The sequence below is a fragment of the Schistocerca cancellata genome, chromosome 1 (assembly GCF_023864275.1).
Source record: "Schistocerca cancellata isolate TAMUIC-IGC-003103 chromosome 1, iqSchCanc2.1, whole genome shotgun sequence".
NCBI lineage: Eukaryota > Metazoa > Arthropoda > Insecta > Orthoptera > Acrididae > Schistocerca > Schistocerca cancellata.
The window spans coordinates 517019130-517042194 of NC_064626.1; the positions used below are offsets into that span (position 1 = coordinate 517019130).

General features: G+C 52.7%; 37 non-coding genes across 37 annotated transcripts; all 37 read left to right on the forward strand.

Moving 5' to 3' along the window:
* Positions 1-834: 834 nt before the first annotated feature.
* On the forward strand, positions 835-906 carry Trnae-cuc (transfer RNA glutamic acid (anticodon CUC)). The gene has a single exon. It is a non-coding gene; the product is annotated as a tRNA-Glu (tRNA).
* Positions 907-1280: 374 nt separating this feature from the next.
* Positions 1281-1352, forward strand: Trnah-gug (transfer RNA histidin (anticodon GUG)). The gene has a single exon. It is a non-coding gene; the product is annotated as a tRNA-His (tRNA).
* A 439-nt stretch (positions 1353-1791) lies between these two features.
* On the forward strand, positions 1792-1873 carry Trnal-uag (transfer RNA leucine (anticodon UAG)). The gene has a single exon. It is a non-coding gene; the product is annotated as a tRNA-Leu (tRNA).
* Positions 1874-2317: 444 nt separating this feature from the next.
* Positions 2318-2389, forward strand: Trnae-cuc (transfer RNA glutamic acid (anticodon CUC)). The gene has a single exon. It is a non-coding gene; the product is annotated as a tRNA-Glu (tRNA).
* A 374-nt stretch (positions 2390-2763) lies between these two features.
* Positions 2764-2835, forward strand: Trnah-gug (transfer RNA histidin (anticodon GUG)). The gene has a single exon. It is a non-coding gene; the product is annotated as a tRNA-His (tRNA).
* A 439-nt stretch (positions 2836-3274) lies between these two features.
* Positions 3275-3356, forward strand: Trnal-uag (transfer RNA leucine (anticodon UAG)). Its single transcript has one exon. It is a non-coding gene; the product is annotated as a tRNA-Leu (tRNA).
* Positions 3357-3800: 444 nt separating this feature from the next.
* Trnae-cuc (transfer RNA glutamic acid (anticodon CUC)) lies at positions 3801-3872 on the forward strand. Its single transcript has one exon. It is a non-coding gene; the product is annotated as a tRNA-Glu (tRNA).
* A 374-nt stretch (positions 3873-4246) lies between these two features.
* On the forward strand, positions 4247-4318 carry Trnah-gug (transfer RNA histidin (anticodon GUG)). Its single transcript has one exon. It is a non-coding gene; the product is annotated as a tRNA-His (tRNA).
* A 439-nt stretch (positions 4319-4757) lies between these two features.
* Positions 4758-4839, forward strand: Trnal-uag (transfer RNA leucine (anticodon UAG)). The gene has a single exon. It is a non-coding gene; the product is annotated as a tRNA-Leu (tRNA).
* Positions 4840-5283: 444 nt separating this feature from the next.
* Positions 5284-5355, forward strand: Trnae-cuc (transfer RNA glutamic acid (anticodon CUC)). Its single transcript has one exon. It is a non-coding gene; the product is annotated as a tRNA-Glu (tRNA).
* A 374-nt stretch (positions 5356-5729) lies between these two features.
* Trnah-gug (transfer RNA histidin (anticodon GUG)) lies at positions 5730-5801 on the forward strand. The gene has a single exon. It is a non-coding gene; the product is annotated as a tRNA-His (tRNA).
* A 439-nt stretch (positions 5802-6240) lies between these two features.
* On the forward strand, positions 6241-6322 carry Trnal-uag (transfer RNA leucine (anticodon UAG)). Its single transcript has one exon. It is a non-coding gene; the product is annotated as a tRNA-Leu (tRNA).
* A 444-nt stretch (positions 6323-6766) lies between these two features.
* On the forward strand, positions 6767-6838 carry Trnae-cuc (transfer RNA glutamic acid (anticodon CUC)). The gene has a single exon. It is a non-coding gene; the product is annotated as a tRNA-Glu (tRNA).
* Positions 6839-7202: 364 nt separating this feature from the next.
* Trnah-gug (transfer RNA histidin (anticodon GUG)) lies at positions 7203-7274 on the forward strand. Its single transcript has one exon. It is a non-coding gene; the product is annotated as a tRNA-His (tRNA).
* Positions 7275-7713: 439 nt separating this feature from the next.
* On the forward strand, positions 7714-7795 carry Trnal-uag (transfer RNA leucine (anticodon UAG)). Its single transcript has one exon. It is a non-coding gene; the product is annotated as a tRNA-Leu (tRNA).
* Positions 7796-8239: 444 nt separating this feature from the next.
* Trnae-cuc (transfer RNA glutamic acid (anticodon CUC)) lies at positions 8240-8311 on the forward strand. Its single transcript has one exon. It is a non-coding gene; the product is annotated as a tRNA-Glu (tRNA).
* Positions 8312-8685: 374 nt separating this feature from the next.
* On the forward strand, positions 8686-8757 carry Trnah-gug (transfer RNA histidin (anticodon GUG)). The gene has a single exon. It is a non-coding gene; the product is annotated as a tRNA-His (tRNA).
* Positions 8758-9196: 439 nt separating this feature from the next.
* Positions 9197-9278, forward strand: Trnal-uag (transfer RNA leucine (anticodon UAG)). Its single transcript has one exon. It is a non-coding gene; the product is annotated as a tRNA-Leu (tRNA).
* Positions 9279-9722: 444 nt separating this feature from the next.
* Positions 9723-9794, forward strand: Trnae-cuc (transfer RNA glutamic acid (anticodon CUC)). Its single transcript has one exon. It is a non-coding gene; the product is annotated as a tRNA-Glu (tRNA).
* Positions 9795-10168: 374 nt separating this feature from the next.
* On the forward strand, positions 10169-10240 carry Trnah-gug (transfer RNA histidin (anticodon GUG)). The gene has a single exon. It is a non-coding gene; the product is annotated as a tRNA-His (tRNA).
* Positions 10241-10679: 439 nt separating this feature from the next.
* Trnal-uag (transfer RNA leucine (anticodon UAG)) lies at positions 10680-10761 on the forward strand. The gene has a single exon. It is a non-coding gene; the product is annotated as a tRNA-Leu (tRNA).
* Positions 10762-11205: 444 nt separating this feature from the next.
* Positions 11206-11277, forward strand: Trnae-cuc (transfer RNA glutamic acid (anticodon CUC)). Its single transcript has one exon. It is a non-coding gene; the product is annotated as a tRNA-Glu (tRNA).
* A 364-nt stretch (positions 11278-11641) lies between these two features.
* Trnah-gug (transfer RNA histidin (anticodon GUG)) lies at positions 11642-11713 on the forward strand. The gene has a single exon. It is a non-coding gene; the product is annotated as a tRNA-His (tRNA).
* A 439-nt stretch (positions 11714-12152) lies between these two features.
* Trnal-uag (transfer RNA leucine (anticodon UAG)) lies at positions 12153-12234 on the forward strand. Its single transcript has one exon. It is a non-coding gene; the product is annotated as a tRNA-Leu (tRNA).
* Positions 12235-12678: 444 nt separating this feature from the next.
* Positions 12679-12750, forward strand: Trnae-cuc (transfer RNA glutamic acid (anticodon CUC)). Its single transcript has one exon. It is a non-coding gene; the product is annotated as a tRNA-Glu (tRNA).
* Positions 12751-13114: 364 nt separating this feature from the next.
* On the forward strand, positions 13115-13186 carry Trnah-gug (transfer RNA histidin (anticodon GUG)). Its single transcript has one exon. It is a non-coding gene; the product is annotated as a tRNA-His (tRNA).
* Positions 13187-13625: 439 nt separating this feature from the next.
* Trnal-uag (transfer RNA leucine (anticodon UAG)) lies at positions 13626-13707 on the forward strand. Its single transcript has one exon. It is a non-coding gene; the product is annotated as a tRNA-Leu (tRNA).
* Positions 13708-14151: 444 nt separating this feature from the next.
* Positions 14152-14223, forward strand: Trnae-cuc (transfer RNA glutamic acid (anticodon CUC)). Its single transcript has one exon. It is a non-coding gene; the product is annotated as a tRNA-Glu (tRNA).
* Positions 14224-14597: 374 nt separating this feature from the next.
* Trnah-gug (transfer RNA histidin (anticodon GUG)) lies at positions 14598-14669 on the forward strand. The gene has a single exon. It is a non-coding gene; the product is annotated as a tRNA-His (tRNA).
* A 439-nt stretch (positions 14670-15108) lies between these two features.
* Positions 15109-15190, forward strand: Trnal-uag (transfer RNA leucine (anticodon UAG)). The gene has a single exon. It is a non-coding gene; the product is annotated as a tRNA-Leu (tRNA).
* Positions 15191-15634: 444 nt separating this feature from the next.
* On the forward strand, positions 15635-15706 carry Trnae-cuc (transfer RNA glutamic acid (anticodon CUC)). Its single transcript has one exon. It is a non-coding gene; the product is annotated as a tRNA-Glu (tRNA).
* Positions 15707-16070: 364 nt separating this feature from the next.
* On the forward strand, positions 16071-16142 carry Trnah-gug (transfer RNA histidin (anticodon GUG)). The gene has a single exon. It is a non-coding gene; the product is annotated as a tRNA-His (tRNA).
* A 439-nt stretch (positions 16143-16581) lies between these two features.
* Positions 16582-16663, forward strand: Trnal-uag (transfer RNA leucine (anticodon UAG)). Its single transcript has one exon. It is a non-coding gene; the product is annotated as a tRNA-Leu (tRNA).
* Positions 16664-17107: 444 nt separating this feature from the next.
* Positions 17108-17179, forward strand: Trnae-cuc (transfer RNA glutamic acid (anticodon CUC)). The gene has a single exon. It is a non-coding gene; the product is annotated as a tRNA-Glu (tRNA).
* A 364-nt stretch (positions 17180-17543) lies between these two features.
* Positions 17544-17615, forward strand: Trnah-gug (transfer RNA histidin (anticodon GUG)). The gene has a single exon. It is a non-coding gene; the product is annotated as a tRNA-His (tRNA).
* A 439-nt stretch (positions 17616-18054) lies between these two features.
* Positions 18055-18136, forward strand: Trnal-uag (transfer RNA leucine (anticodon UAG)). Its single transcript has one exon. It is a non-coding gene; the product is annotated as a tRNA-Leu (tRNA).
* Positions 18137-18580: 444 nt separating this feature from the next.
* Trnae-cuc (transfer RNA glutamic acid (anticodon CUC)) lies at positions 18581-18652 on the forward strand. Its single transcript has one exon. It is a non-coding gene; the product is annotated as a tRNA-Glu (tRNA).
* The last annotated feature ends 4413 nt before the right edge of the window (positions 18653-23065 follow it).

The window sequence follows — 23065 nt, forward strand, 5'->3', positions numbered from 1 at the left end:
TACATGGAGCATTCTAGCTCCGCCTGACAGGTACAGCTACGATACTTTAGTGGTTACGGAAAGCCCAGGTTCGAAACCTGGTCACGGCACGAAAACGTCTCTTGATGCTGTCTCCTTAACTACGACAGCTACAGACAAGTGGCGTCGCTACCATATGGCGGGCACGGCATTTTCTTGTTGTGGGTGGCCTAAAGAGACGCTTCCAGTGGGAGAGCAGTGAAAATACATGGCACGGCGATTGCCAAGATACTTCCATTTCGAAGTGATCTTTGTAGTACAAAGGGAACGTTTTGCCGCCGCTCTTGCAAGGGTAACGTGGCCGAGCGGTCTAAGGCGCTGTTTTAGGCACCAGTCTCTTCGGAGGCGTGGGTTCGAATCCCACCGTTGCCAATTTTGGCGTCTCATTTTTGTGCCGTTGCTGTGTGTTCTCGTGGAGTAGGACGCAGCTCATGTGACGCGCGTGTTGCGTAGGTAGCGTGGCCGAGCGGTCTCAGGCGCTGGTTTCAGGCACAAGTCTCTTCGGAGGCGTGGGTTCGAATCCCACTGCTGCCAAACGTGTAATGTTTCCTGCATCGAAGTCACATGCACTCATTGCCCGCAAAGGAAACAGCACAACAAGGCGTGAGCGTCTGCTTCGTGAATTGTCGTAGAACAGTACGTGGTGCAACGGCAGGATTTGTAGGCGCCTTTTGCTCTCATCACTGCTGGCGTTCGTCTCCACGATATGCGTCCAGAGCATGCCGTTCTATAGCGTGCGAGAGTGGATTTTTTACAGTTGTCGTCAGTTAATCGTGGGTGGTTGCTGCGTTCGCTGGAGGAGCACTGGCGTTGTAATCCGGTGTAGTCTAGTGGCTAGGATACCTGGCTCTCACCCAGGAGGCCCGGGTTCGATTCCCGGTACCGGAAATGCGCGTTTTTGTTGCTCCTCTTATGCGACTTGTCTCGACTTTGCTCGACTGACGCTACGCTGACGCGTGCAGAAAGCCACGTTAAGTATGATTCGAGGCAACACCCGACGGCGAGAGAGATGCTGCGTCTGTCCACTTGTTATCGAGTCACATGTCTGTAGTCAAGAGGCTTGGAGGACTGCAAGACATTGCCACGGAGGTGAATGCAGCTAACCACTGTAGTTAGTGTCCCGACAGCGCAGGCACGTTCATCTGCTCGTATGCATGTGATGGAGACCGTGTCTGCCACTGCTGTGGCGTACACCTTGGCCTAGGCTTTGCTGTGTATCGACACTTGCATTCCAGCCAGCTGCTTTCGGGGGCGCCTCCGTGGCCGTGATCGTCTAGTGGTTAGGACATTGCGTTGTGGCCGCAATAACCCAGGTTCGAATCCTGGTCACGGCAATTTTGAAAGTTTTTCCTTGCTGCCGTTGCATTGACGATAGTGCACGAGTACTCGAAATCACAGTGCTTTCTTGGTTTTTCACTCGTGTTCCGCAGGCCGCAGTTTGTACTTGAGCTCACATATGTTTGTTACATGGAGCATTCTAGCTCCGCCTGACAGGTACAGCTACGATACTTTAGTGGTTACGGAAAGCCCAGGTTCGAAACCTGGTCACGGCACGAAAACGTCTCTTGATGCTGTCTCCTTAACTACGACAGCTACAGACAAGTGGCGTCGCTACCATATGGCGGGCACGGCATTTTCTTGTTGTGGGTGGCCTAAAGAGACGCTTCCAGTGGGAGAGCAGTGAAAATACATGGCACGGCGATTGCCAAGATACTTCCATTTCGAAGTGATCTTTGTAGTACAAAGGGAACGTTTTGCCGCCGCTCTTGCAAGGGTAACGTGGCCGAGCGGTCTAAGGCGCTGGTTTTAGGCACCAGTCTCTTCGGAGGCGTGGGTTCGAATCCCACCGTTGCCAATTTTGGCGTCTCATTTTTGTGCCGTTGCTGTGTGTTCTCGTGGAGTAGGACGCAGCTCATGTGACGCGCGTGTTGCGTAGGTAGCGTGGCCGAGCGGTCTCAGGCGCTGGTTTCAGGCACAAGTCTCTTCGGAGGCGTGGGTTCGAATCCCACTGCTGCCAAACGTGTAATGTTTCCTGCATCGAAGTCACATGCACTCATTGCCCGCAAAGGAAACAGCACAACAAGGCGTGAGCGTCTGCTTCGTGAATTGTCGTAGAACAGTACGTGGTGCAACGGCAGGATTTGTAGGCGCCTTTTGCTCTCATCACTGCTGGCGTTCGTCTCCACGATATGCGTCCAGAGCATGCCGTTCTATAGCGTGCGAGAGTGGATTTTTTACAGTTGTCGTCAGTTAATCGTGGGTGGTTGCTGCGTTCGCTGGAGGAGCACTGGCGTTGTAATCCGGTGTAGTCTAGTGGCTAGGATACCTGGCTCTCACCCAGGAGGCCCGGGTTCGATTCCCGGTACCGGAAATGCGCGTTTTTGTTGCTCCTCTTATGCGACTTGTCTCGACTTTGCTCGACTGACGCTACGCTGACGCGTGCAGAAAGCCACGTTAAGTATGATTCGAGGCAACACCCGACGGCGAGAGAGATGCTGCGTCTGTCCACTTGTTATCGAGTCACATGTCTGTAGTCAAGAGGCTTGGAGGACTGCAAGACATTGCCACGGAGGTGAATGCAGCTAACCACTGTAGTTAGTGTCCCGACAGCGCAGGCACGTTCATCTGCTCGTATGCATGTGATGGAGACCGTGTCTGCCACTGCTGTGGCGTACACCTTGGCCTAGGCTTTGCTGTGTATCGACACTTGCATTCCAGCCAGCTGCTTTCGGGGGCGCCTCCGTGGCCGTGATCGTCTAGTGGTTAGGACATTGCGTTGTGGCCGCAATAACCCAGGTTCGAATCCTGGTCACGGCAATTTTGAAAGTTTTTCCTTGCTGCCGTTGCATTGACGATAGTGCACGAGTACTCGAAATCACAGTGCTTTCTTGGTTTTTCACTCGTGTTCCGCAGGCCGCAGTTTGTACTTGAGCTCACATATGTTTGTTACATGGAGCATTCTAGCTCCGCCTGACAGGTACAGCTACGATACTTTAGTGGTTACGGAAAGCCCAGGTTCGAAACCTGGTCACGGCACGAAAACGTCTCTTGATGCTGTCTCCTTAACTACGACAGCTACAGACAAGTGGCGTCGCTACCATATGGCGGGCACGGCATTTTCTTGTTGTGGGTGGCCTAAAGAGACGCTTCCAGTGGGAGAGCAGTGAAAATACATGGCACGGCGATTGCCAAGATACTTCCATTTCGAAGTGATCTTTGTAGTACAAAGGGAACGTTTTGCCGCCGCTCTTGCAAGGGTAACGTGGCCGAGCGGTCTAAGGCGCTGGTTTTAGGCACCAGTCTCTTCGGAGGCGTGGGTTCGAATCCCACCGTTGCCAATTTTGGCGTCTCATTTTTGTGCCGTTGCTGTGTGTTCTCGTGGAGTAGGACGCAGCTCATGTGACGCGCGTGTTGCGTAGGTAGCGTGGCCGAGCGGTCTCAGGCGCTGGTTTCAGGCACAAGTCTCTTCGGAGGCGTGGGTTCGAATCCCACTGCTGCCAAACGTGTAATGTTTCCTGCATCGAAGTCACATGCACTCATTGCCCGCAAAGGAAACAGCACAACAAGGCGTGAGCGTCTGCTTCGTGAATTGTCGTAGAACAGTACGTGGTGCAACGGCAGGATTTGTAGGCGCCTTTTGCTCTCATCACTGCTGGCGTTCGTCTCCACGATATGCGTCCAGAGCATGCCGTTCTATAGCGTGCGAGAGTGGATTTTTTACAGTTGTCGTCAGTTAATCGTGGGTGGTTGCTGCGTTCGCTGGAGGAGCACTGGCGTTGTAATCCGGTGTAGTCTAGTGGCTAGGATACCTGGCTCTCACCCAGGAGGCCCGGGTTCGATTCCCGGTACCGGAAATGCGCGTTTTTGTTGCTCCTCTTATGCGACTTGTCTCGACTTTGCTCGACTGACGCTACGCTGACGCGTGCAGAAAGCCACGTTAAGTATGATTCGAGGCAACACCCGACGGCGAGAGAGATGCTGCGTCTGTCCACTTGTTATCGAGTCACATGTCTGTAGTCAAGAGGCTTGGAGGACTGCAAGACATTGCCACGGAGGTGAATGCAGCTAACCACTGTAGTTAGTGTCCCGACAGCGCAGGCACGTTCATCTGCTCGTATGCATGTGATGGAGACCGTGTCTGCCACTGCTGTGGCGTACACCTTGGCCTAGGCTTTGCTGTGTATCGACACTTGCATTCCAGCCAGCTGCTTTCGGGGGCGCCTCCGTGGCCGTGATCGTCTAGTGGTTAGGACATTGCGTTGTGGCCGCAATAACCCAGGTTCGAATCCTGGTCACGGCAATTTTGAAAGTTTTTCCTTGCTGCCGTTGCATTGACGATAGTGCACGAGTACTCGAAATCACAGTGCTTTCTTGGTTTTTCACTCGTGTTCCGCAGGCCGCAGTTTGTACTTGAGCTCACATATGTTTGTTACATGGAGCATTCTAGCTCCGCCTGACAGGTACAGCTACGATACTTTAGTGGTTACGGAAAGCCCAGGTTCGAAACCTGGTCACGGCACGAAAACGTCTCTTGATGCTGTCTCCTTAACTACGACAGCTACAGACAAGTGGCGTCGCTACCATATGGCGGGCACGGCATTTTCTTGTTGTGGGTGGCCTAAAGAGACGCTTCCAGTGGGAGAGCAGTGAAAATACATGGCACGGCGATTGCCAAGATACTTCCATTTCGAAGTGATCTTTGTAGTACAAAGGGAACGTTTTGCCGCCGCTCTTGCAAGGGTAACGTGGCCGAGCGGTCTAAGGCGCTGGTTTTAGGCACCAGTCTCTTCGGAGGCGTGGGTTCGAATCCCACCGTTGCCAATTTTGGCGTCTCATTTTTGTGCCGTTGCTGTGTGTTCTCGTGGAGTAGGACGCAGCTCATGTGACGCGCGTGTTGCGTAGGTAGCGTGGCCGAGCGGTCTCAGGCGCTGGTTTCAGGCACAAGTCTCTTCGGAGGCGTGGGTTCGAATCCCACTGCTGCCAAACGTGTAATGTTTCCTGCATCGAAGTCACATGCACTCATTGCCCGCAAAGGAAACAGCACAACAAGGCGTGAGCGTCTGCTTCGTGAATTGTCGTAGAACAGTACGTGGTGCAACGGCAGGATTTGTAGGCGCCTTTTGCTCTCATCACTGCTGGCGTTCGTCTCCACGATATGCGTCCAGAGCATGCCGTTCTATAGCGTGCGAGAGTGGATTTTTTACAGTTGTCGTCAGTTAATCGTGGGTGGTTGCTGCGTTCGCTGGAGGAGCACTGGCGTTGTAATCCGGTGTAGTCTAGTGGCTAGGATACCTGGCTCTCACCCAGGAGGCCCGGGTTCGATTCCCGGTACCGGAAATGCGCGTTTTTGTTGCTCCTCTTATGCGACTTGTCTCGACTTTGCTCGACTGACGCTACGCTGACGCGTGCAGAAAGCCACGTTAAGTATGATTCGAGGCAACACCCGACGGCGAGAGAGATGCTGCGTCTGTCCACTTGTTATCGAGTCACATGTCTGTAGTCAAGAGGCTTGGAGGACTGCAAGACATTGCCACGGAGGTGAATGCAGCTAACCACTGTAGTTAGTGTCCCGACAGCGCAGGCACGTTCATCTGCTCGTATGCATGTGATGGAGACCGTGTCTGCCACTGCTGTGGCGTACACCTTGGCCTAGGCTTTGCTGTGTATCGACACTTGCATTCCAGCCAGCTGCTTTCGGGGGCGCCTCCGTGGCCGTGATCGTCTAGTGGTTAGGACATTGCGTTGTGGCCGCAATAACCCAGGTTCGAATCCTGGTCACGGCAATTTTGAAAGTTTTTCCTTGCTGCCGTTGCATTGACGATAGTGCACGAGTACTCGAAATCACAGTGCTTTCTTGGTTTTTCACTCGTGTTCCGCAGGCCGCAGTTTGTACTTGAGCTCACATATGTTTGTTACATGGAGCATTCTAGCTCCGCCTGACAGGTACAGCTACGATACTTTAGTGGTTACGGAAAGCCCAGGTTCGAAACCTGGTCACGGCACGAAAACGTCTCTTGATGCTGTCTCCTTAACTACGACAGCTACAGACAAGTGGCGTCGCTACCATATGGCGGGCACGGCATTTTCTTGTTGTGGGTGGCCTAAAGAGACGCTTCCAGTGGGAGAGCAGTGAAAATACATGGCACGGCGATTGCCAAGATACTTCCATTTCGAAGTGATCTTTGTAGTACAAAGGGAACGTTTTGCCGCCGCTCTTGCAAGGGTAACGTGGCCGAGCGGTCTAAGGCGCTGGTTTTAGGCACCAGTCTCTTCGGAGGCGTGGGTTCGAATCCCACCGTTGCCAATTTTGGCGTCTCATTTTTGTGCCGTTGCTGTGTGTTCTCGTGGAGTAGGACGCAGCTCATGTGACGCGCGTGTTGCGTAGGTAGCGTGGCCGAGCGGTCTCAGGCGCTGGTTTCAGGCACAAGTCTCTTCGGAGGCGTGGGTTCGAATCCCACTGCTGCCAAACGTGTAATGTTTCCTGCATCGAAGTCACATGCACTCATTGCCCGCAAAGGAAACAGCACAACAAGGCGTGAGCGTCTGCTTCGTGAATTGTCGTAGAACAGTACGTGGTGCAACGGCAGGATTTGTAGGCGCCTTTTGCTCTCATCACTGCTGGCGTTCGTCTCCACGATATGCGTCCAGAGCATGCCGTTCTATAGCGTGCGAGAGTGGATTTTTTACAGTTGTCGTCAGTTAATCGTGGGTGGTTGCTGCGTTCGCTGGAGGAGCACTGGCGTTGTAATCCGGTGTAGCCTAGTGGCTAGGATACCTGGCTCTCACCCAGGAGGCCCGGGTTCGATTCCCGGTACCGGAAATGCGCGTTTTTGTGGCTCCTCTTATGCGACTTTGCTCGACTGACGCTACGCTGACGCGTGCAGAAAGCCACGTTAAGTATGATTCGTGGCAACACCCGACGGCGAGAGAGATGCTGCGTCTGTCCACTTGTTATCGAGTCACATGTCTGTAGTCAAGAGGCTTGGAGGACTGCAAGACATTGCCACGGAGGTGAATGCAGCTAACCACTGTAGTTAGTGTCCCGACAGCGCAGGCACGTTCATCTGCTCGTATGCATGTGATGGAGACCGTGTCTGCCACTGCTGTGGCGTACACCTTGGCCTAGGCTTTGCTGTGTATCGACACTTGCATTCCAGCCAGCTGCTTTCGGGGGCGCCTCCGTGGCCGTGATCGTCTAGTGGTTAGGACATTGCGTTGTGGCCGCAATAACCCAGGTTCGAATCCTGGTCACGGCAATTTTGAAAGTTTTTCCTTGCTGCCGTTGCATTGACGATAGTGCACGAGTACTCGAAATCACAGTGCTTTCTTGGTTTTTCACTCGTGTTCCGCAGGCCGCAGTTTGTACTTGAGCTCACATATGTTTGTTACATGGAGCATTCTAGCTCCGCCTGACAGGTACAGCTACGATACTTTAGTGGTTACGGAAAGCCCAGGTTCGAAACCTGGTCACGGCACGAAAACGTCTCTTGATGCTGTCTCCTTAACTACGACAGCTACAGACAAGTGGCGTCGCTACCATATGGCGGGCACGGCATTTTCTTGTTGTGGGTGGCCTAAAGAGACGCTTCCAGTGGGAGAGCAGTGAAAATACATGGCACGGCGATTGCCAAGATACTTCCATTTCGAAGTGATCTTTGTAGTACAAAGGGAACGTTTTGCCGCCGCTCTTGCAAGGGTAACGTGGCCGAGCGGTCTAAGGCGCTGGTTTTAGGCACCAGTCTCTTCGGAGGCGTGGGTTCGAATCCCACCGTTGCCAATTTTGGCGTCTCATTTTTGTGCCGTTGCTGTGTGTTCTCGTGGAGTAGGACGCAGCTCATGTGACGCGCGTGTTGCGTAGGTAGCGTGGCCGAGCGGTCTCAGGCGCTGGTTTCAGGCACAAGTCTCTTCGGAGGCGTGGGTTCGAATCCCACTGCTGCCAAACGTGTAATGTTTCCTGCATCGAAGTCACATGCACTCATTGCCCGCAAAGGAAACAGCACAACAAGGCGTGAGCGTCTGCTTCGTGAATTGTCGTAGAACAGTACGTGGTGCAACGGCAGGATTTGTAGGCGCCTTTTGCTCTCATCACTGCTGGCGTTCGTCTCCACGATATGCGTCCAGAGCATGCCGTTCTATAGCGTGCGAGAGTGGATTTTTTACAGTTGTCGTCAGTTAATCGTGGGTGGTTGCTGCGTTCGCTGGAGGAGCACTGGCGTTGTAATCCGGTGTAGTCTAGTGGCTAGGATACCTGGCTCTCACCCAGGAGGCCCGGGTTCGATTCCCGGTACCGGAAATGCGCGTTTTTGTTGCTCCTCTTATGCGACTTGTCTCGACTTTGCTCGACTGACGCTACGCTGACGCGTGCAGAAAGCCACGTTAAGTATGATTCGAGGCAACACCCGACGGCGAGAGAGATGCTGCGTCTGTCCACTTGTTATCGAGTCACATGTCTGTAGTCAAGAGGCTTGGAGGACTGCAAGACATTGCCACGGAGGTGAATGCAGCTAACCACTGTAGTTAGTGTCCCGACAGCGCAGGCACGTTCATCTGCTCGTATGCATGTGATGGAGACCGTGTCTGCCACTGCTGTGGCGTACACCTTGGCCTAGGCTTTGCTGTGTATCGACACTTGCATTCCAGCCAGCTGCTTTCGGGGGCGCCTCCGTGGCCGTGATCGTCTAGTGGTTAGGACATTGCGTTGTGGCCGCAATAACCCAGGTTCGAATCCTGGTCACGGCAATTTTGAAAGTTTTTCCTTGCTGCCGTTGCATTGACGATAGTGCACGAGTACTCGAAATCACAGTGCTTTCTTGGTTTTTCACTCGTGTTCCGCAGGCCGCAGTTTGTACTTGAGCTCACATATGTTTGTTACATGGAGCATTCTAGCTCCGCCTGACAGGTACAGCTACGATACTTTAGTGGTTACGGAAAGCCCAGGTTCGAAACCTGGTCACGGCACGAAAACGTCTCTTGATGCTGTCTCCTTAACTACGACAGCTACAGACAAGTGGCGTCGCTACCATATGGCGGGCACGGCATTTTCTTGTTGTGGGTGGCCTAAAGAGACGCTTCCAGTGGGAGAGCAGTGAAAATACATGGCACGGCGATTGCCAAGATACTTCCATTTCGAAGTGATCTTTGTAGTACAAAGGGAACGTTTTGCCGCCGCTCTTGCAAGGGTAACGTGGCCGAGCGGTCTAAGGCGCTGGTTTTAGGCACCAGTCTCTTCGGAGGCGTGGGTTCGAATCCCACCGTTGCCAATTTTGGCGTCTCATTTTTGTGCCGTTGCTGTGTGTTCTCGTGGAGTAGGACGCAGCTCATGTGACGCGCGTGTTGCGTAGGTAGCGTGGCCGAGCGGTCTCAGGCGCTGGTTTCAGGCACAAGTCTCTTCGGAGGCGTGGGTTCGAATCCCACTGCTGCCAAACGTGTAATGTTTCCTGCATCGAAGTCACATGCACTCATTGCCCGCAAAGGAAACAGCACAACAAGGCGTGAGCGTCTGCTTCGTGAATTGTCGTAGAACAGTACGTGGTGCAACGGCAGGATTTGTAGGCGCCTTTTGCTCTCATCACTGCTGGCGTTCGTCTCCACGATATGCGTCCAGAGCATGCCGTTCTATAGCGTGCGAGAGTGGATTTTTTACAGTTGTCGTCAGTTAATCGTGGGTGGTTGCTGCGTTCGCTGGAGGAGCACTGGCGTTGTAATCCGGTGTAGTCTAGTGGCTAGGATACCTGGCTCTCACCCAGGAGGCCCGGGTTCGATTCCCGGTACCGGAAATGCGCGTTTTTGTTGCTCCTCTTATGCGACTTGTCTCGACTTTGCTCGACTGACGCTACGCTGACGCGTGCAGAAAGCCACGTTAAGTATGATTCGAGGCAACACCCGACGGCGAGAGAGATGCTGCGTCTGTCCACTTGTTATCGAGTCACATGTCTGTAGTCAAGAGGCTTGGAGGACTGCAAGACATTGCCACGGAGGTGAATGCAGCTAACCACTGTAGTTAGTGTCCCGACAGCGCAGGCACGTTCATCTGCTCGTATGCATGTGATGGAGACCGTGTCTGCCACTGCTGTGGCGTACACCTTGGCCTAGGCTTTGCTGTGTATCGACACTTGCATTCCAGCCAGCTGCTTTCGGGGGCGCCTCCGTGGCCGTGATCGTCTAGTGGTTAGGACATTGCGTTGTGGCCGCAATAACCCAGGTTCGAATCCTGGTCACGGCAATTTTGAAAGTTTTTCCTTGCTGCCGTTGCATTGACGATAGTGCACGAGTACTCGAAATCACAGTGCTTTCTTGGTTTTTCACTCGTGTTCCGCAGGCCGCAGTTTGTACTTGAGCTCACATATGTTTGTTACATGGAGCATTCTAGCTCCGCCTGACAGGTACAGCTACGATACTTTAGTGGTTACGGAAAGCCCAGGTTCGAAACCTGGTCACGGCACGAAAACGTCTCTTGATGCTGTCTCCTTAACTACGACAGCTACAGACAAGTGGCGTCGCTACCATATGGCGGGCACGGCATTTTCTTGTTGTGGGTGGCCTAAAGAGACGCTTCCAGTGGGAGAGCAGTGAAAATACATGGCACGGCGATTGCCAAGATACTTCCATTTCGAAGTGATCTTTGTAGTACAAAGGGAACGTTTTGCCGCCGCTCTTGCAAGGGTAACGTGGCCGAGCGGTCTAAGGCGCTGGTTTTAGGCACCAGTCTCTTCGGAGGCGTGGGTTCGAATCCCACCGTTGCCAATTTTGGCGTCTCATTTTTGTGCCGTTGCTGTGTGTTCTCGTGGAGTAGGACGCAGCTCATGTGACGCGCGTGTTGCGTAGGTAGCGTGGCCGAGCGGTCTCAGGCGCTGGTTTCAGGCACAAGTCTCTTCGGAGGCGTGGGTTCGAATCCCACTGCTGCCAAACGTGTAATGTTTCCTGCATCGAAGTCACATGCACTCATTGCCCGCAAAGGAAACAGCACAACAAGGCGTGAGCGTCTGCTTCGTGAATTGTCGTAGAACAGTACGTGGTGCAACGGCAGGATTTGTAGGCGCCTTTTGCTCTCATCACTGCTGGCGTTCGTCTCCACGATATGCGTCCAGAGCATGCCGTTCTATAGCGTGCGAGAGTGGATTTTTTACAGTTGTCGTCAGTTAATCGTGGGTGGTTGCTGCGTTCGCTGGAGGAGCACTGGCGTTGTAATCCGGTGTAGCCTAGTGGCTAGGATACCTGGCTCTCACCCAGGAGGCCCGGGTTCGATTCCCGGTACCGGAAATGCGCGTTTTTGTGGCTCCTCTTATGCGACTTTGCTCGACTGACGCTACGCTGACGCGTGCAGAAAGCCACGTTAAGTATGATTCGTGGCAACACCCGACGGCGAGAGAGATGCTGCGTCTGTCCACTTGTTATCGAGTCACATGTCTGTAGTCAAGAGGCTTGGAGGACTGCAAGACATTGCCACGGAGGTGAATGCAGCTAACCACTGTAGTTAGTGTCCCGACAGCGCAGGCACGTTCATCTGCTCGTATGCATGTGATGGAGACCGTGTCTGCCACTGCTGTGGCGTACACCTTGGCCTAGGCTTTGCTGTGTATCGACACTTGCATTCCAGCCAGCTGCTTTCGGGGGCGCCTCCGTGGCCGTGATCGTCTAGTGGTTAGGACATTGCGTTGTGGCCGCAATAACCCAGGTTCGAATCCTGGTCACGGCAATTTTGAAAGTTTTTCCTTGCTGCCGTTGCATTGACGATAGTGCACGAGTACTCGAAATCACAGTGCTTTCTTGGTTTTTCACTCGTGTTCCGCAGGCCGCAGTTTGTACTTGAGCTCACATATGTTTGTTACATGGAGCATTCTAGCTCCGCCTGACAGGTACAGCTACGATACTTTAGTGGTTACGGAAAGCCCAGGTTCGAAACCTGGTCACGGCACGAAAACGTCTCTTGATGCTGTCTCCTTAACTACGACAGCTACAGACAAGTGGCGTCGCTACCATATGGCGGGCACGGCATTTTCTTGTTGTGGGTGGCCTAAAGAGACGCTTCCAGTGGGAGAGCAGTGAAAATACATGGCACGGCGATTGCCAAGATACTTCCATTTCGAAGTGATCTTTGTAGTACAAAGGGAACGTTTTGCCGCCGCTCTTGCAAGGGTAACGTGGCCGAGCGGTCTAAGGCGCTGGTTTTAGGCACCAGTCTCTTCGGAGGCGTGGGTTCGAATCCCACCGTTGCCAATTTTGGCGTCTCATTTTTGTGCCGTTGCTGTGTGTTCTCGTGGAGCAGGACGCAGCTCATGTGACGCGCGTGTTGCGTAGGTAGCGTGGCCGAGCGGTCTCAGGCGCTGGTTTCAGGCACAAGTCTCTTCGGAGGCGTGGGTTCGAATCCCACTGCTGCCAAACGTGTAATGTTTCCTGCATCGAAGTCACATGCACTCATTGCCCGCAAAGGAAACAGCACAACAAGGCGTGAGCGTCTGCTTCGTGAATTGTCGTAGAACAGTACGTGGTGCAACGGCAGGATTTGTAGGCGCCTTTTGCTCTCATCACTGCTGGCGTTCGTCTCCACGATATGCGTCCAGAGCATGCCGTTCTATAGCGTGCGAGAGTGGATTTTTTACAGTTGTCGTCAGTTAATCGTGGGTGGTTGCTGCGTTCGCTGGAGGAGCACTGGCGTTGTAATCCGGTGTAGTCTAGTGGCTGGGATGCCTGGCTCTCACCCAGGAGGCCCGGGTTCGATTCCCGGTACCGGAAATGCGCGTTTTTGTGGCTCCTCTTATGCGACTTTGCTCGACTGACGCTACGCTGACGCGTGCAGAAAGCCACGTTAAGTATGATTCGTGGCAACACCCGACGGCGAGAGAGATGCTGCGTCTGTCCACTTGTTATCGAGTCACATGTCTGTAGTCAAGAGGCTTGGAGGACTGCAAGACATTGCCACGGAGGTGAATGCAGCTAACCACTGTAGTTAGTGTCCCGACAGCGCAGGCACGTTCATCTGCTCGTATGCATGTGATGGAGACCGTGTCTGCCACTGCTGTGGCGTACACCTTGGCCTAGGCTTTGCTGTGTATCGACACTTGCATTCCAGCCAGCTGCTTTCGGGGGCGCCTCCGTGGCCGTGATCGTCTAGTGGTTAGGACATTGCGTTGTGGCCGCAATAACCCAGGTTCGAATCCTGGTCACGGCAATTTTGAAAGTTTTTCCTTGCTGCCGTTGCATTGACGATAGTGCACGAGTACTCGAAATCACAGTGCTTTCTTGGTTTTTCACTCGTGTTCCGCAGGCCGCAGTTTGTACTTGAGCTCACATATGTTTGTTACATGGAGCATTCTAGCTCCGCCTGACAGGTACAGCTACGATACTTTAGTGGTTACGGAAAGCCCAGGTTCGAAACCTGGTCACGGCACGAAAACGTCTCTTGATGCTGTCTCCTTAACTACGACAGCTACAGACAAGTGGCGTCGCTACCATATGGCGGGCACGGCATTTTCTTGTTGTGGGTGGCCTAAAGAGACGCTTCCAGTGGGAGAGCAGTGAAAATACATGGCACGGCGATTGCCAAGATACTTCCATTTCGAAGTGATCTTTGTAGTACAAAGGGAACGTTTTGCCGCCGCTCTTGCAAGGGTAACGTGGCCGAGCGGTCTAAGGCGCTGGTTTTAGGCACCAGTCTCTTCGGAGGCGTGGGTTCGAATCCCACCGTTGCCAATTTTGGCGTCTCATTTTTGTGCCGTTGCTGTGTGTTCTCGTGGAGTAGGACGCAGCTCATGTGACGCGCGTGTTGCGTAGGTAGCGTGGCCGAGCGGTCTCAGGCGCTGGTTTCAGGCACAAGTCTCTTCGGAGGCGTGGGTTCGAATCCCACTGCTGCCAAACGTGTAATGTTTCCTGCATCGAAGTCACATGCACTCATTGCCCGCAAAGGAAACAGCACAACAAGGCGTGAGCGTCTGCTTCGTGAATTGTCGTAGAACAGTACGTGGTGCAACGGCAGGATTTGTAGGCGCCTTTTGCTCTCATCACTGCTGGCGTTCGTCTCCACGATATGCGTCCAGAGCATGCCGTTCTATAGCGTGCGAGAGTGGATTTTTTACAGTTGTCGTCAGTTAATCGTGGGTGGTTGCTGCGTTCGCTGGAGGAGCACTGGCGTTGTAATCCGGTGTAGTCTAGTGGCTAGGATACCTGGCTCTCACCCAGGAGGCCCGGGTTCGATTCCCGGTACCGGAAATGCGCGTTTTTGTTGCTCCTCTTATGCGACTTGTCTCGACTTTGCTCGACTGACGCTACGCTGACGCGTGCAGAAAGCCACGTTAAGTATGATTCGAGGCAACACCCGACGGCGAGAGAGATGCTGCGTCTGTCCACTTGTTATCGAGTCACATGTCTGTAGTCAAGAGGCTTGGAGGACTGCAAGACATTGCCACGGAGGTGAATGCAGCTAACCACTGTAGTTAGTGTCCCGACAGCGCAGGCACGTTCATCTGCTCGTATGCATGTGATGGAGACCGTGTCTGCCACTGCTGTGGCGTACACCTTGGCCTAGGCTTTGCTGTGTATCGACACTTGCATTCCAGCCAGCTGCTTTCGGGGGCGCCTCCGTGGCCGTGATCGTCTAGTGGTTAGGACATTGCGTTGTGGCCGCAATAACCCAGGTTCGAATCCTGGTCACGGCAATTTTGAAAGTTTTTCCTTGCTGCCGTTGCATTGACGATAGTGCACGAGTACTCGAAATCACAGTGCTTTCTTGGTTTTTCACTCGTGTTCCGCAGGCCGCAGTTTGTACTTGAGCTCACATATGTTTGTTACATGGAGCATTCTAGCTCCGCCTGACAGGTACAGCTACGATACTTTAGTGGTTACGGAAAGCCCAGGTTCGAAACCTGGTCACGGCACGAAAACGTCTCTTGATGCTGTCTCCTTAACTACGACAGCTACAGACAAGTGGCGTCGCTACCATATGGCGGGCACGGCATTTTCTTGTTGTGGGTGGCCTAAAGAGACGCTTCCAGTGGGAGAGCAGTGAAAATACATGGCACGGCGATTGCCAAGATACTTCCATTTCGAAGTGATCTTTGTAGTACAAAGGGAACGTTTTGCCGCCGCTCTTGCAAGGGTAACGTGGCCGAGCGGTCTAAGGCGCTGGTTTTAGGCACCAGTCTCTTCGGAGGCGTGGGTTCGAATCCCACCGTTGCCAATTTTGGCGTCTCATTTTTGTGCCGTTGCTGTGTGTTCTCGTGGAGTAGGACGCAGCTCATGTGACGCGCGTGTTGCGTAGGTAGCGTGGCCGAGCGGTCTCAGGCGCTGGTTTCAGGCACAAGTCTCTTCGGAGGCGTGGGTTCGAATCCCACTGCTGCCAAACGTGTAATGTTTCCTGCATCGAAGTCACATGCACTCATTGCCCGCAAAGGAAACAGCACAACAAGGCGTGAGCGTCTGCTTCGTGAATTGTCGTAGAACAGTACGTGGTGCAACGGCAGGATTTGTAGGCGCCTTTTGCTCTCATCACTGCTGGCGTTCGTCTCCACGATATGCGTCCAGAGCATGCCGTTCTATAGCGTGCGAGAGTGGATTTTTTACAGTTGTCGTCAGTTAATCGTGGGTGGTTGCTGCGTTCGCTGGAGGAGCACTGGCGTTGTAATCCGGTGTAGCCTAGTGGCTAGGATACCTGGCTCTCACCCAGGAGGCCCGGGTTCGATTCCCGGTACCGGAAATGCGCGTTTTTGTGGCTCCTCTTATGCGACTTTGCTCGACTGACGCTACGCTGACGCGTGCAGAAAGCCACGTTAAGTATGATTCGTGGCAACACCCGACGGCGAGAGAGATGCTGCGTCTGTCCACTTGTTATCGAGTCACATGTCTGTAGTCAAGAGGCTTGGAGGACTGCAAGACATTGCCACGGAGGTGAATGCAGCTAACCACTGTAGTTAGTGTCCCGACAGCGCAGGCACGTTCATCTGCTCGTATGCATGTGATGGAGACCGTGTCTGCCACTGCTGTGGCGTACACCTTGGCCTAGGCTTTGCTGTGTATCGACACTTGCATTCCAGCCAGCTGCTTTCGGGGGCGCCTCCGTGGCCGTGATCGTCTAGTGGTTAGGACATTGCGTTGTGGCCGCAATAACCCAGGTTCGAATCCTGGTCACGGCAATTTTGAAAGTTTTTCCTTGCTGCCGTTGCATTGACGATAGTGCACGAGTACTCGAAATCACAGTGCTTTCTTGGTTTTTCACTCGTGTTCCGCAGGCCGCAGTTTGTACTTGAGCTCACATATGTTTGTTACATGGAGCATTCTAGCTCCGCCTGACAGGTACAGCTACGATACTTTAGTGGTTACGGAAAGCCCAGGTTCGAAACCTGGTCACGGCACGAAAACGTCTCTTGATGCTGTCTCCTTAACTACGACAGCTACAGACAAGTGGCGTCGCTACCATATGGCGGGCACGGCATTTTCTTGTTGTGGGTGGCCTAAAGAGACGCTTCCAGTGGGAGAGCAGTGAAAATACATGGCACGGCGATTGCCAAGATACTTCCATTTCGAAGTGATCTTTGTAGTACAAAGGGAACGTTTTGCCGCCGCTCTTGCAAGGGTAACGTGGCCGAGCGGTCTAAGGCGCTGGTTTTAGGCACCAGTCTCTTCGGAGGCGTGGGTTCGAATCCCACCGTTGCCAATTTTGGCGTCTCATTTTTGTGCCGTTGCTGTGTGTTCTCGTGGAGCAGGACGCAGCTCATGTGACGCGCGTGTTGCGTAGGTAGCGTGGCCGAGCGGTCTCAGGCGCTGGTTTCAGGCACAAGTCTCTTCGGAGGCGTGGGTTCGAATCCCACTGCTGCCAAACGTGTAATGTTTCCTGCATCGAAGTCACATGCACTCATTGCCCGCAAAGGAAACAGCACAACAAGGCGTGAGCGTCTGCTTCGTGAATTGTCGTAGAACAGTACGTGGTGCAACGGCAGGATTTGTAGGCGCCTTTTGCTCTCATCACTGCTGGCGTTCGTCTCCACGATATGCGTCCAGAGCATGCCGTTCTATAGCGTGCGAGAGTGGATTTTTTACAGTTGTCGTCAGTTAATCGTGGGTGGTTGCTGCGTTCGCTGGAGGAGCACTGGCGTTGTAATCCGGTGTAGTCTAGTGGCTGGGATGCCTGGCTCTCACCCAGGAGGCCCGGGTTCGATTCCCGGTACCGGAAATGCGCGTTTTTGTGGCTCCTCTTATGCGACTTTGCTCGACTGACGCTACGCTGACGCGTGCAGAAAGCCACGTTAAGTATGATTCGTGGCAACACCCGACGGCGAGAGAGATGCTGCGTCTGTCCACTTGTTATCGAGTCACATGTCTGTAGTCAAGAGGCTTGGAGGACTGCAAGACATTGCCACGGAGGTGAATGCAGCTAACCACTGTAGTTAGTGTCCCGACAGCGCAGGCACGTTCATCTGCTCGTATGCATGTGATGGAGACCGTGTCTGCCACTGCTGTGGCGTACACCTTGGCCTAGGCTTTGCTGTGTATCGACACTTGCATTCCAGCCAGCTGCTTTCGGGGGCGCCTCCGTGGCCGTGATCGTCTAGTGGTTAGGACATTGCGTTGTGGCCGCAATAACCCAGGTTCGAATCCTGGTCACGGCAATTTTGAAAGTTTTTCCTTGCTGCCGTTGCATTGACGATAGTGCACGAGTACTCGAAATCACAGTGCTTTCTTGGTTTTTCACTCGTGTTCCGCAGGCCGCAGTTTGTACTTGAGCTCACATATGTTTGTTACATGGAGCATTCTAGCTCCGCCTGACAGGTACAGCTACGATACTTTAGTGGTTACGGAAAGCCCAGTTTCGAAACCTGGTCACGGCACGAAAACGTCTCTTGATGCTGTCTCCTTAACTACGACAGCTACAGACAAGTGGCGTCGCTACCATATGGCGGGCACGGCATTTTCTTGTTGTGGGTGGCCTAAAGAGACGCTTCCAGTGGGAGAGCAGTGAAAATACATGGCACGGCGATTGCCAAGATACTTCCATTTCGAAGTGATCTTTGTAGTACAAAGGGAACGTTTTGCCGCCGCTCTTGCAAGGGTAACGTGGCCGAGCGGTCTAAGGCGCTGGTTTTAGGCACCAGTCTCTTCGGAGGCGTGGGTTCGAATCCCACCGTTGCCAATTTTGGCGTCTCATTTTTGTGCCGTTGCTGTGTGTTCTCGTGGAGTAGGACGCAGCTCATGTGACGCGCGTGTTGCGTAGGTAGCGTGGCCGAGCGGTCTCAGGCGCTGGTTTCAGGCACAAGTCTCTTCGGAGGCGTGGGTTCGAATCCCACTGCTGCCAAACGTGTAATGTTTCCTGCATCGAAGTCACATGCACTCATTGCCCGCAAAGGAAACAGCACAACAAGGCGTGAGCGTCTGCTTCGTGAATTGTCGTAGAACAGTACGTGGTGCAACGGCAGGATTTGTAGGCGCCTTTTGCTCTCATCACTGCTGGCGTTCGTCTCCACGATATGCGTCCAGAGCATGCCGTTCTATAGCGTGCGAGAGTGGATTTTTTACAGTTGTCGTCAGTTAATCGTGGGTGGTTGCTGCGTTCGCTGGAGGAGCACTGGCGTTGTAATCCGGTGTAGTCTAGTGGCTAGGATACCTGGCTCTCACCCAGGAGGCCCGGGTTCGATTCCCGGTACCGGAAATGCGCGTTTGAGTCTCTTCGGAGTCGTGGGCCCGAACACATCGCGCGCTCGCTCCGGCGTGTCGGGCGGTGTTTACGTGTGCTTCGCGGTCGGCGGCGGTTCATCGCGGTGACTGTTTCTTCGCTGCTGTAGTCAGCTGAACTGTAAGTTAAGATGGATTCTGACGACCGCGAAAATAATATCCAATGCCAATTCGACAGAAACGTAACCCGACCGTCTGCTTTCGAAATTCATTCGTGGATGAAAAATGACTTGCAACTTCCTGAAAGTGATGTGCTAGGCTTGCAATTGGACGCGTTCCTGAACTCTTTGTTTGTAAAATTGAAATGTCCGGAACTTTGTGATGCCCTCGTTAGTGAAAACGGTGGTGTACGAAAGTTCAAACACTCTGATGGAACAATTAGCAATGTGACTCTGTCGAATGCTGGTTTTGGTATCCGAAATGTTCGAGTATTCAATCTTCCGTTTGAAACTAGGAATGAGACAATAACTCGTAGCCTTATGCCTTATGGCACAGTTTTGTCGATTACGAAAGAAAAGTGGTCGTCCGCTTATATCTATCAAGTTGAGAACGGTATCCGTAGTGTCAAAATGATTGTGAGGAAGCACGTTCCTTCGTTTTTGGTTATGGCCGGCCACCGGGCTTTTATTTCGTATAGTGGTCAGCCCCAGACCTGCTCCTATTGTAATGCCACAGACCATTTTCGGCAAAATTGTCCTCGGCGTAGGCGCCCTGTGCAGTTGCCGCCCCGTGGGCAAGATGACGACGAGTCGTACGCTGCCGTCTTGTTAGGTGTTTCGCGTTCACCGGCACGTTCCGCGGACACGGAAACACCGTTAGATGATGCGGTCGCGATGGATACCGATGCCCCTGCAACCGGTACTGTTTCTGTTCAAGACATGTCCCTCCCTTCTCAGTCAGTTCCCGCAGCTACTGTATCGATTCCGCCTCCGGCCTTGCCTGAAGTTCCGGTGCGGACCGCATCAGAACCCGTGCAGGTGGCTACCCCCCCTGTTGCTGTTGTGGATCCGTCACCATCTCAATCCGTACCTCAAGGTGTTCCGGACGGGGCTACTGCCACACAGGAACCAAAGCCAAGGCGTGAAAGTGTTTCGGAGAGGCGTGGTACTACTGAACTCTTCCGCAGTGCCAGTAGTTCACGTATTTTAGAAAAACGTTCCTTTTCTCGCGGGGAACGCAGCCCGTCTCCGGAGTGGAAGCAGGTTCCACGTCCGAAGTCGAAACAAAAGCAAAAATCTGTGCAAAAGCCGACGCACAAGCCCTTGCCCCGCCCCGTAGTCGAATCTCGGCCGTCGGTTGCTACCGGACGTCGTCAACAACGTCCTGTGGCGAGCAGTCAGCCAGCGCCTACTACAAGTGTGTCGGAAGACAGGCGGGAAGAGGTTGTACGACAGTTAAAGGAAATGTTGCACTGCTCTGATGTAAATCTCGTAATGGACACTACGACGTCTCAGGCAACGAACCCGGCCCAACATTCGGTTAAGCGTAAGACTGAAGATCCTCCCCAGCGGCGCACGCGCCCCTCCTCGCAGGATTCCGCGTCTGCACCTCCCACACAAGAACCGCCTACTTCGGTTGCACCGTCTGCACGTTGTGACTGGGCAGACGATATGGAGGAGGAGGGTGAGTCCACTCCTACCGTCTAATTTGTGTTATTTGTTTTTCTCTGTAGTCTATGGTAGCACGCCCTCCTACTGTCGTAGCTACTATTAATCTTAATAAATTGGAGTCACCGGTGAAGTTTGCTAGTTTTGTGGGGTTTTTAAATTACATTGCTGCTGACGTAGTGTTTTTGCAGGAGGTTGTGATAGATCTACTACACTCAATTCCGGGCTATCAAGTTCTCTTGAACTTTGATATCGAGTGTAATTGTGGTACTGCTATTTTAATTCGTGTTGATCTTGACTATAGTAATGTTGCTACCATTCCTAATGGTCGTGGTGTGGCTTGCACGATCAACAACGTCCGATATATTAACGTGTACGCCCCTTCTGGAGCCGACGGGCAGCCGCATCGCCGTGTGTTTTACAGTAGTGACATTTGTCACCTTTTCCGGGGCCCCCACCTGCCTGTAGTCATGGGCGGTGATTTTAACTGCGTGCTGGAAGATAGAGATCAGGAGCCACGGCCGTATAAGTGCCTAGAATTACAGACGCTCGTTACGGAGATGAATTTAATTGACTCGTGGTGTTTTTTACACCCGCGGGACGTGGGATTTACTTTCTTTTACCCCACGGGAAGGAGTCGGCTCGATAGAATTTATGTTTCTCGTGATAAACAGCACTGTATTACGGAATCCTCTGTTCACCCCGTGATTTTTTCCGATCATTGTGCATATGTCTGCCGCTTTCATTCTCTATTGGCAATTAAACCCCGCGCAAGTCGATTATGGAAGTTTAATGTGCGACATCTCTCACACCCACATTTTGCGCCGGTTATCGTGCGTGTGTGGCAGAGGGTGCTGGAATATCGCGGTCTATATGCCTCCACCTTGTCTTGGTGGGTAGAATTTGTTAAGCCGGCATTCCGCAAGACCATCCTGGAGTTCAGTCAGGATGTTGCTCATTGGGAGCGATCTACATTAAAATTTTACGAAAGCTGTTTAAATGATGCCATCCACCTGCACACAAATAATCCCACACTTCGGATGGCGACGATTCGGCGTATAAAACACCGTCTTCTGGACTTGAAAAGGGAATCGTTGCGCGGATCTGTCGTACGGAGCCGGGCTCCCGGGCCGCTTGCTGATGAAGCGCCTTCCGTATTTCATCAGCTGCGCGAACGCCGGCGCGCTAAGCGACGTTACGTCACAGAGCTGGAATCAGCTGACGGTGCGCGGCTTCATAGCCAGGCGGCAATTCTTGCCGAGGCCCACCGTCACTTCGTCGAACTTTTCAGTGAGAAACACACGGATGCTGCCGCGATTTCTGAGTTTCTCCACGACGTTCCATACGTCTTATCCGTAGCGGATCGCCGTCGCCTCACAGAAAACTTTACCGTGGAGGAAGTGCGTGATGTCTTAACCCTCTGTTCCCAGAATAAATCACCGGGCGCTGATGGGTTGCCACCGGAATTTTATATGCATTTTTGGCACTTGTTTGGCTCGGCCCTGACTGATGTTTTTAATGAAATATTGAATGGCGTGGATGTCCCCGCGTCCTTCCTGGAAGGCATTGTGGTCTTGGCTCCAAAGGTTCCAGTCACCAGGAAACTGTGCAATCTGAGACCGATCACCCTTCTTAATGGTGACTATAAACTCTTTACCAAATGTGTCTCCTCTCGCTTGAAGCTGGTCATGAAAAAACTGATTAGTCCCTATCAATACTGTGCAGTGCCGAAACGCACTCTCTATGGTGCTGTGTCGACATACCGAGATGCCATTGCCTATGCTTCGACGAATAGGATTCCTTTTGGCGTTTTATCCATCGATTTTGCAATGGCTTTTGACAGAGTTAGCCACTTATATCTCCGGCGAGTGCTACAGAAATTTGGTTTCGGTGTAAAGTATATAACTATGATTTTTAACCTTTTCAAAAATTCCACCTCACGGATTAGCATCAATGGCTTGTTGTCGGAACCTGTTCCGCTCTGCTGTTCAGTCAAACAAGGGTGCCCTCTGTCCATGGCGCTTTACGCAATTTCCTTAGATCCTTTGTTGCGAAATTTGCACAGTGTTTGTAGGGGAATCCGTATTGGGGATGAGAAGCACGTTTGTCGCGCGTATGCTGACGACCTTGGCCTCTTGGTGTCCTCAGCTACCGACTTCGATAAAATACGCGCTGTTCTCACACAGTATGAACGTGCATCCGGTGCGAGCATCAATACCCGTAAGACGGTTTTTCTGCCTATTTATGCGGCGACACGGGGCTTCAAACGCCCATGGTTTACAGTGAAACAGGAACACAAAATTTTGGGTGTTCGCTTTCAAGCCAATCTGTTACAGACTGCGTCCTACAACTGGCGTATTGTCTTAAATGGCATAAGAGCTATGGCTAGCCTGTCTGCTACTCGCACCCTAGCATTAACACAGCGGGTGCATTTAATCAATGTTTTCTTGCTCAGTAAGGCCTGGTATCTCGCTCAGTTATTTCAGGTACCTAAGAATTTGGGCAGAGCTATAACACAGGCAGTCTATTGGCTATTGTGGCGGGGACATATTTTCAAGGTGTCTTACGACACATGTACTTTGCCGCGCGAACAGGGTGGACTCGGCCTCATTCATTTTGCTATGAAAGCCGCTGCGTTGCTCCTTCATCGGACGAGCGTCACCATAGAACAGGATCCGTCGGGCCCAACAGCTGTTCTGTTCGCTATTCATCGTCCTCTATCTGAAGAAGCACCTCTCGACCCGACTACGATACCGTTTCAGCTGCGTTATGTTCGTGAATAC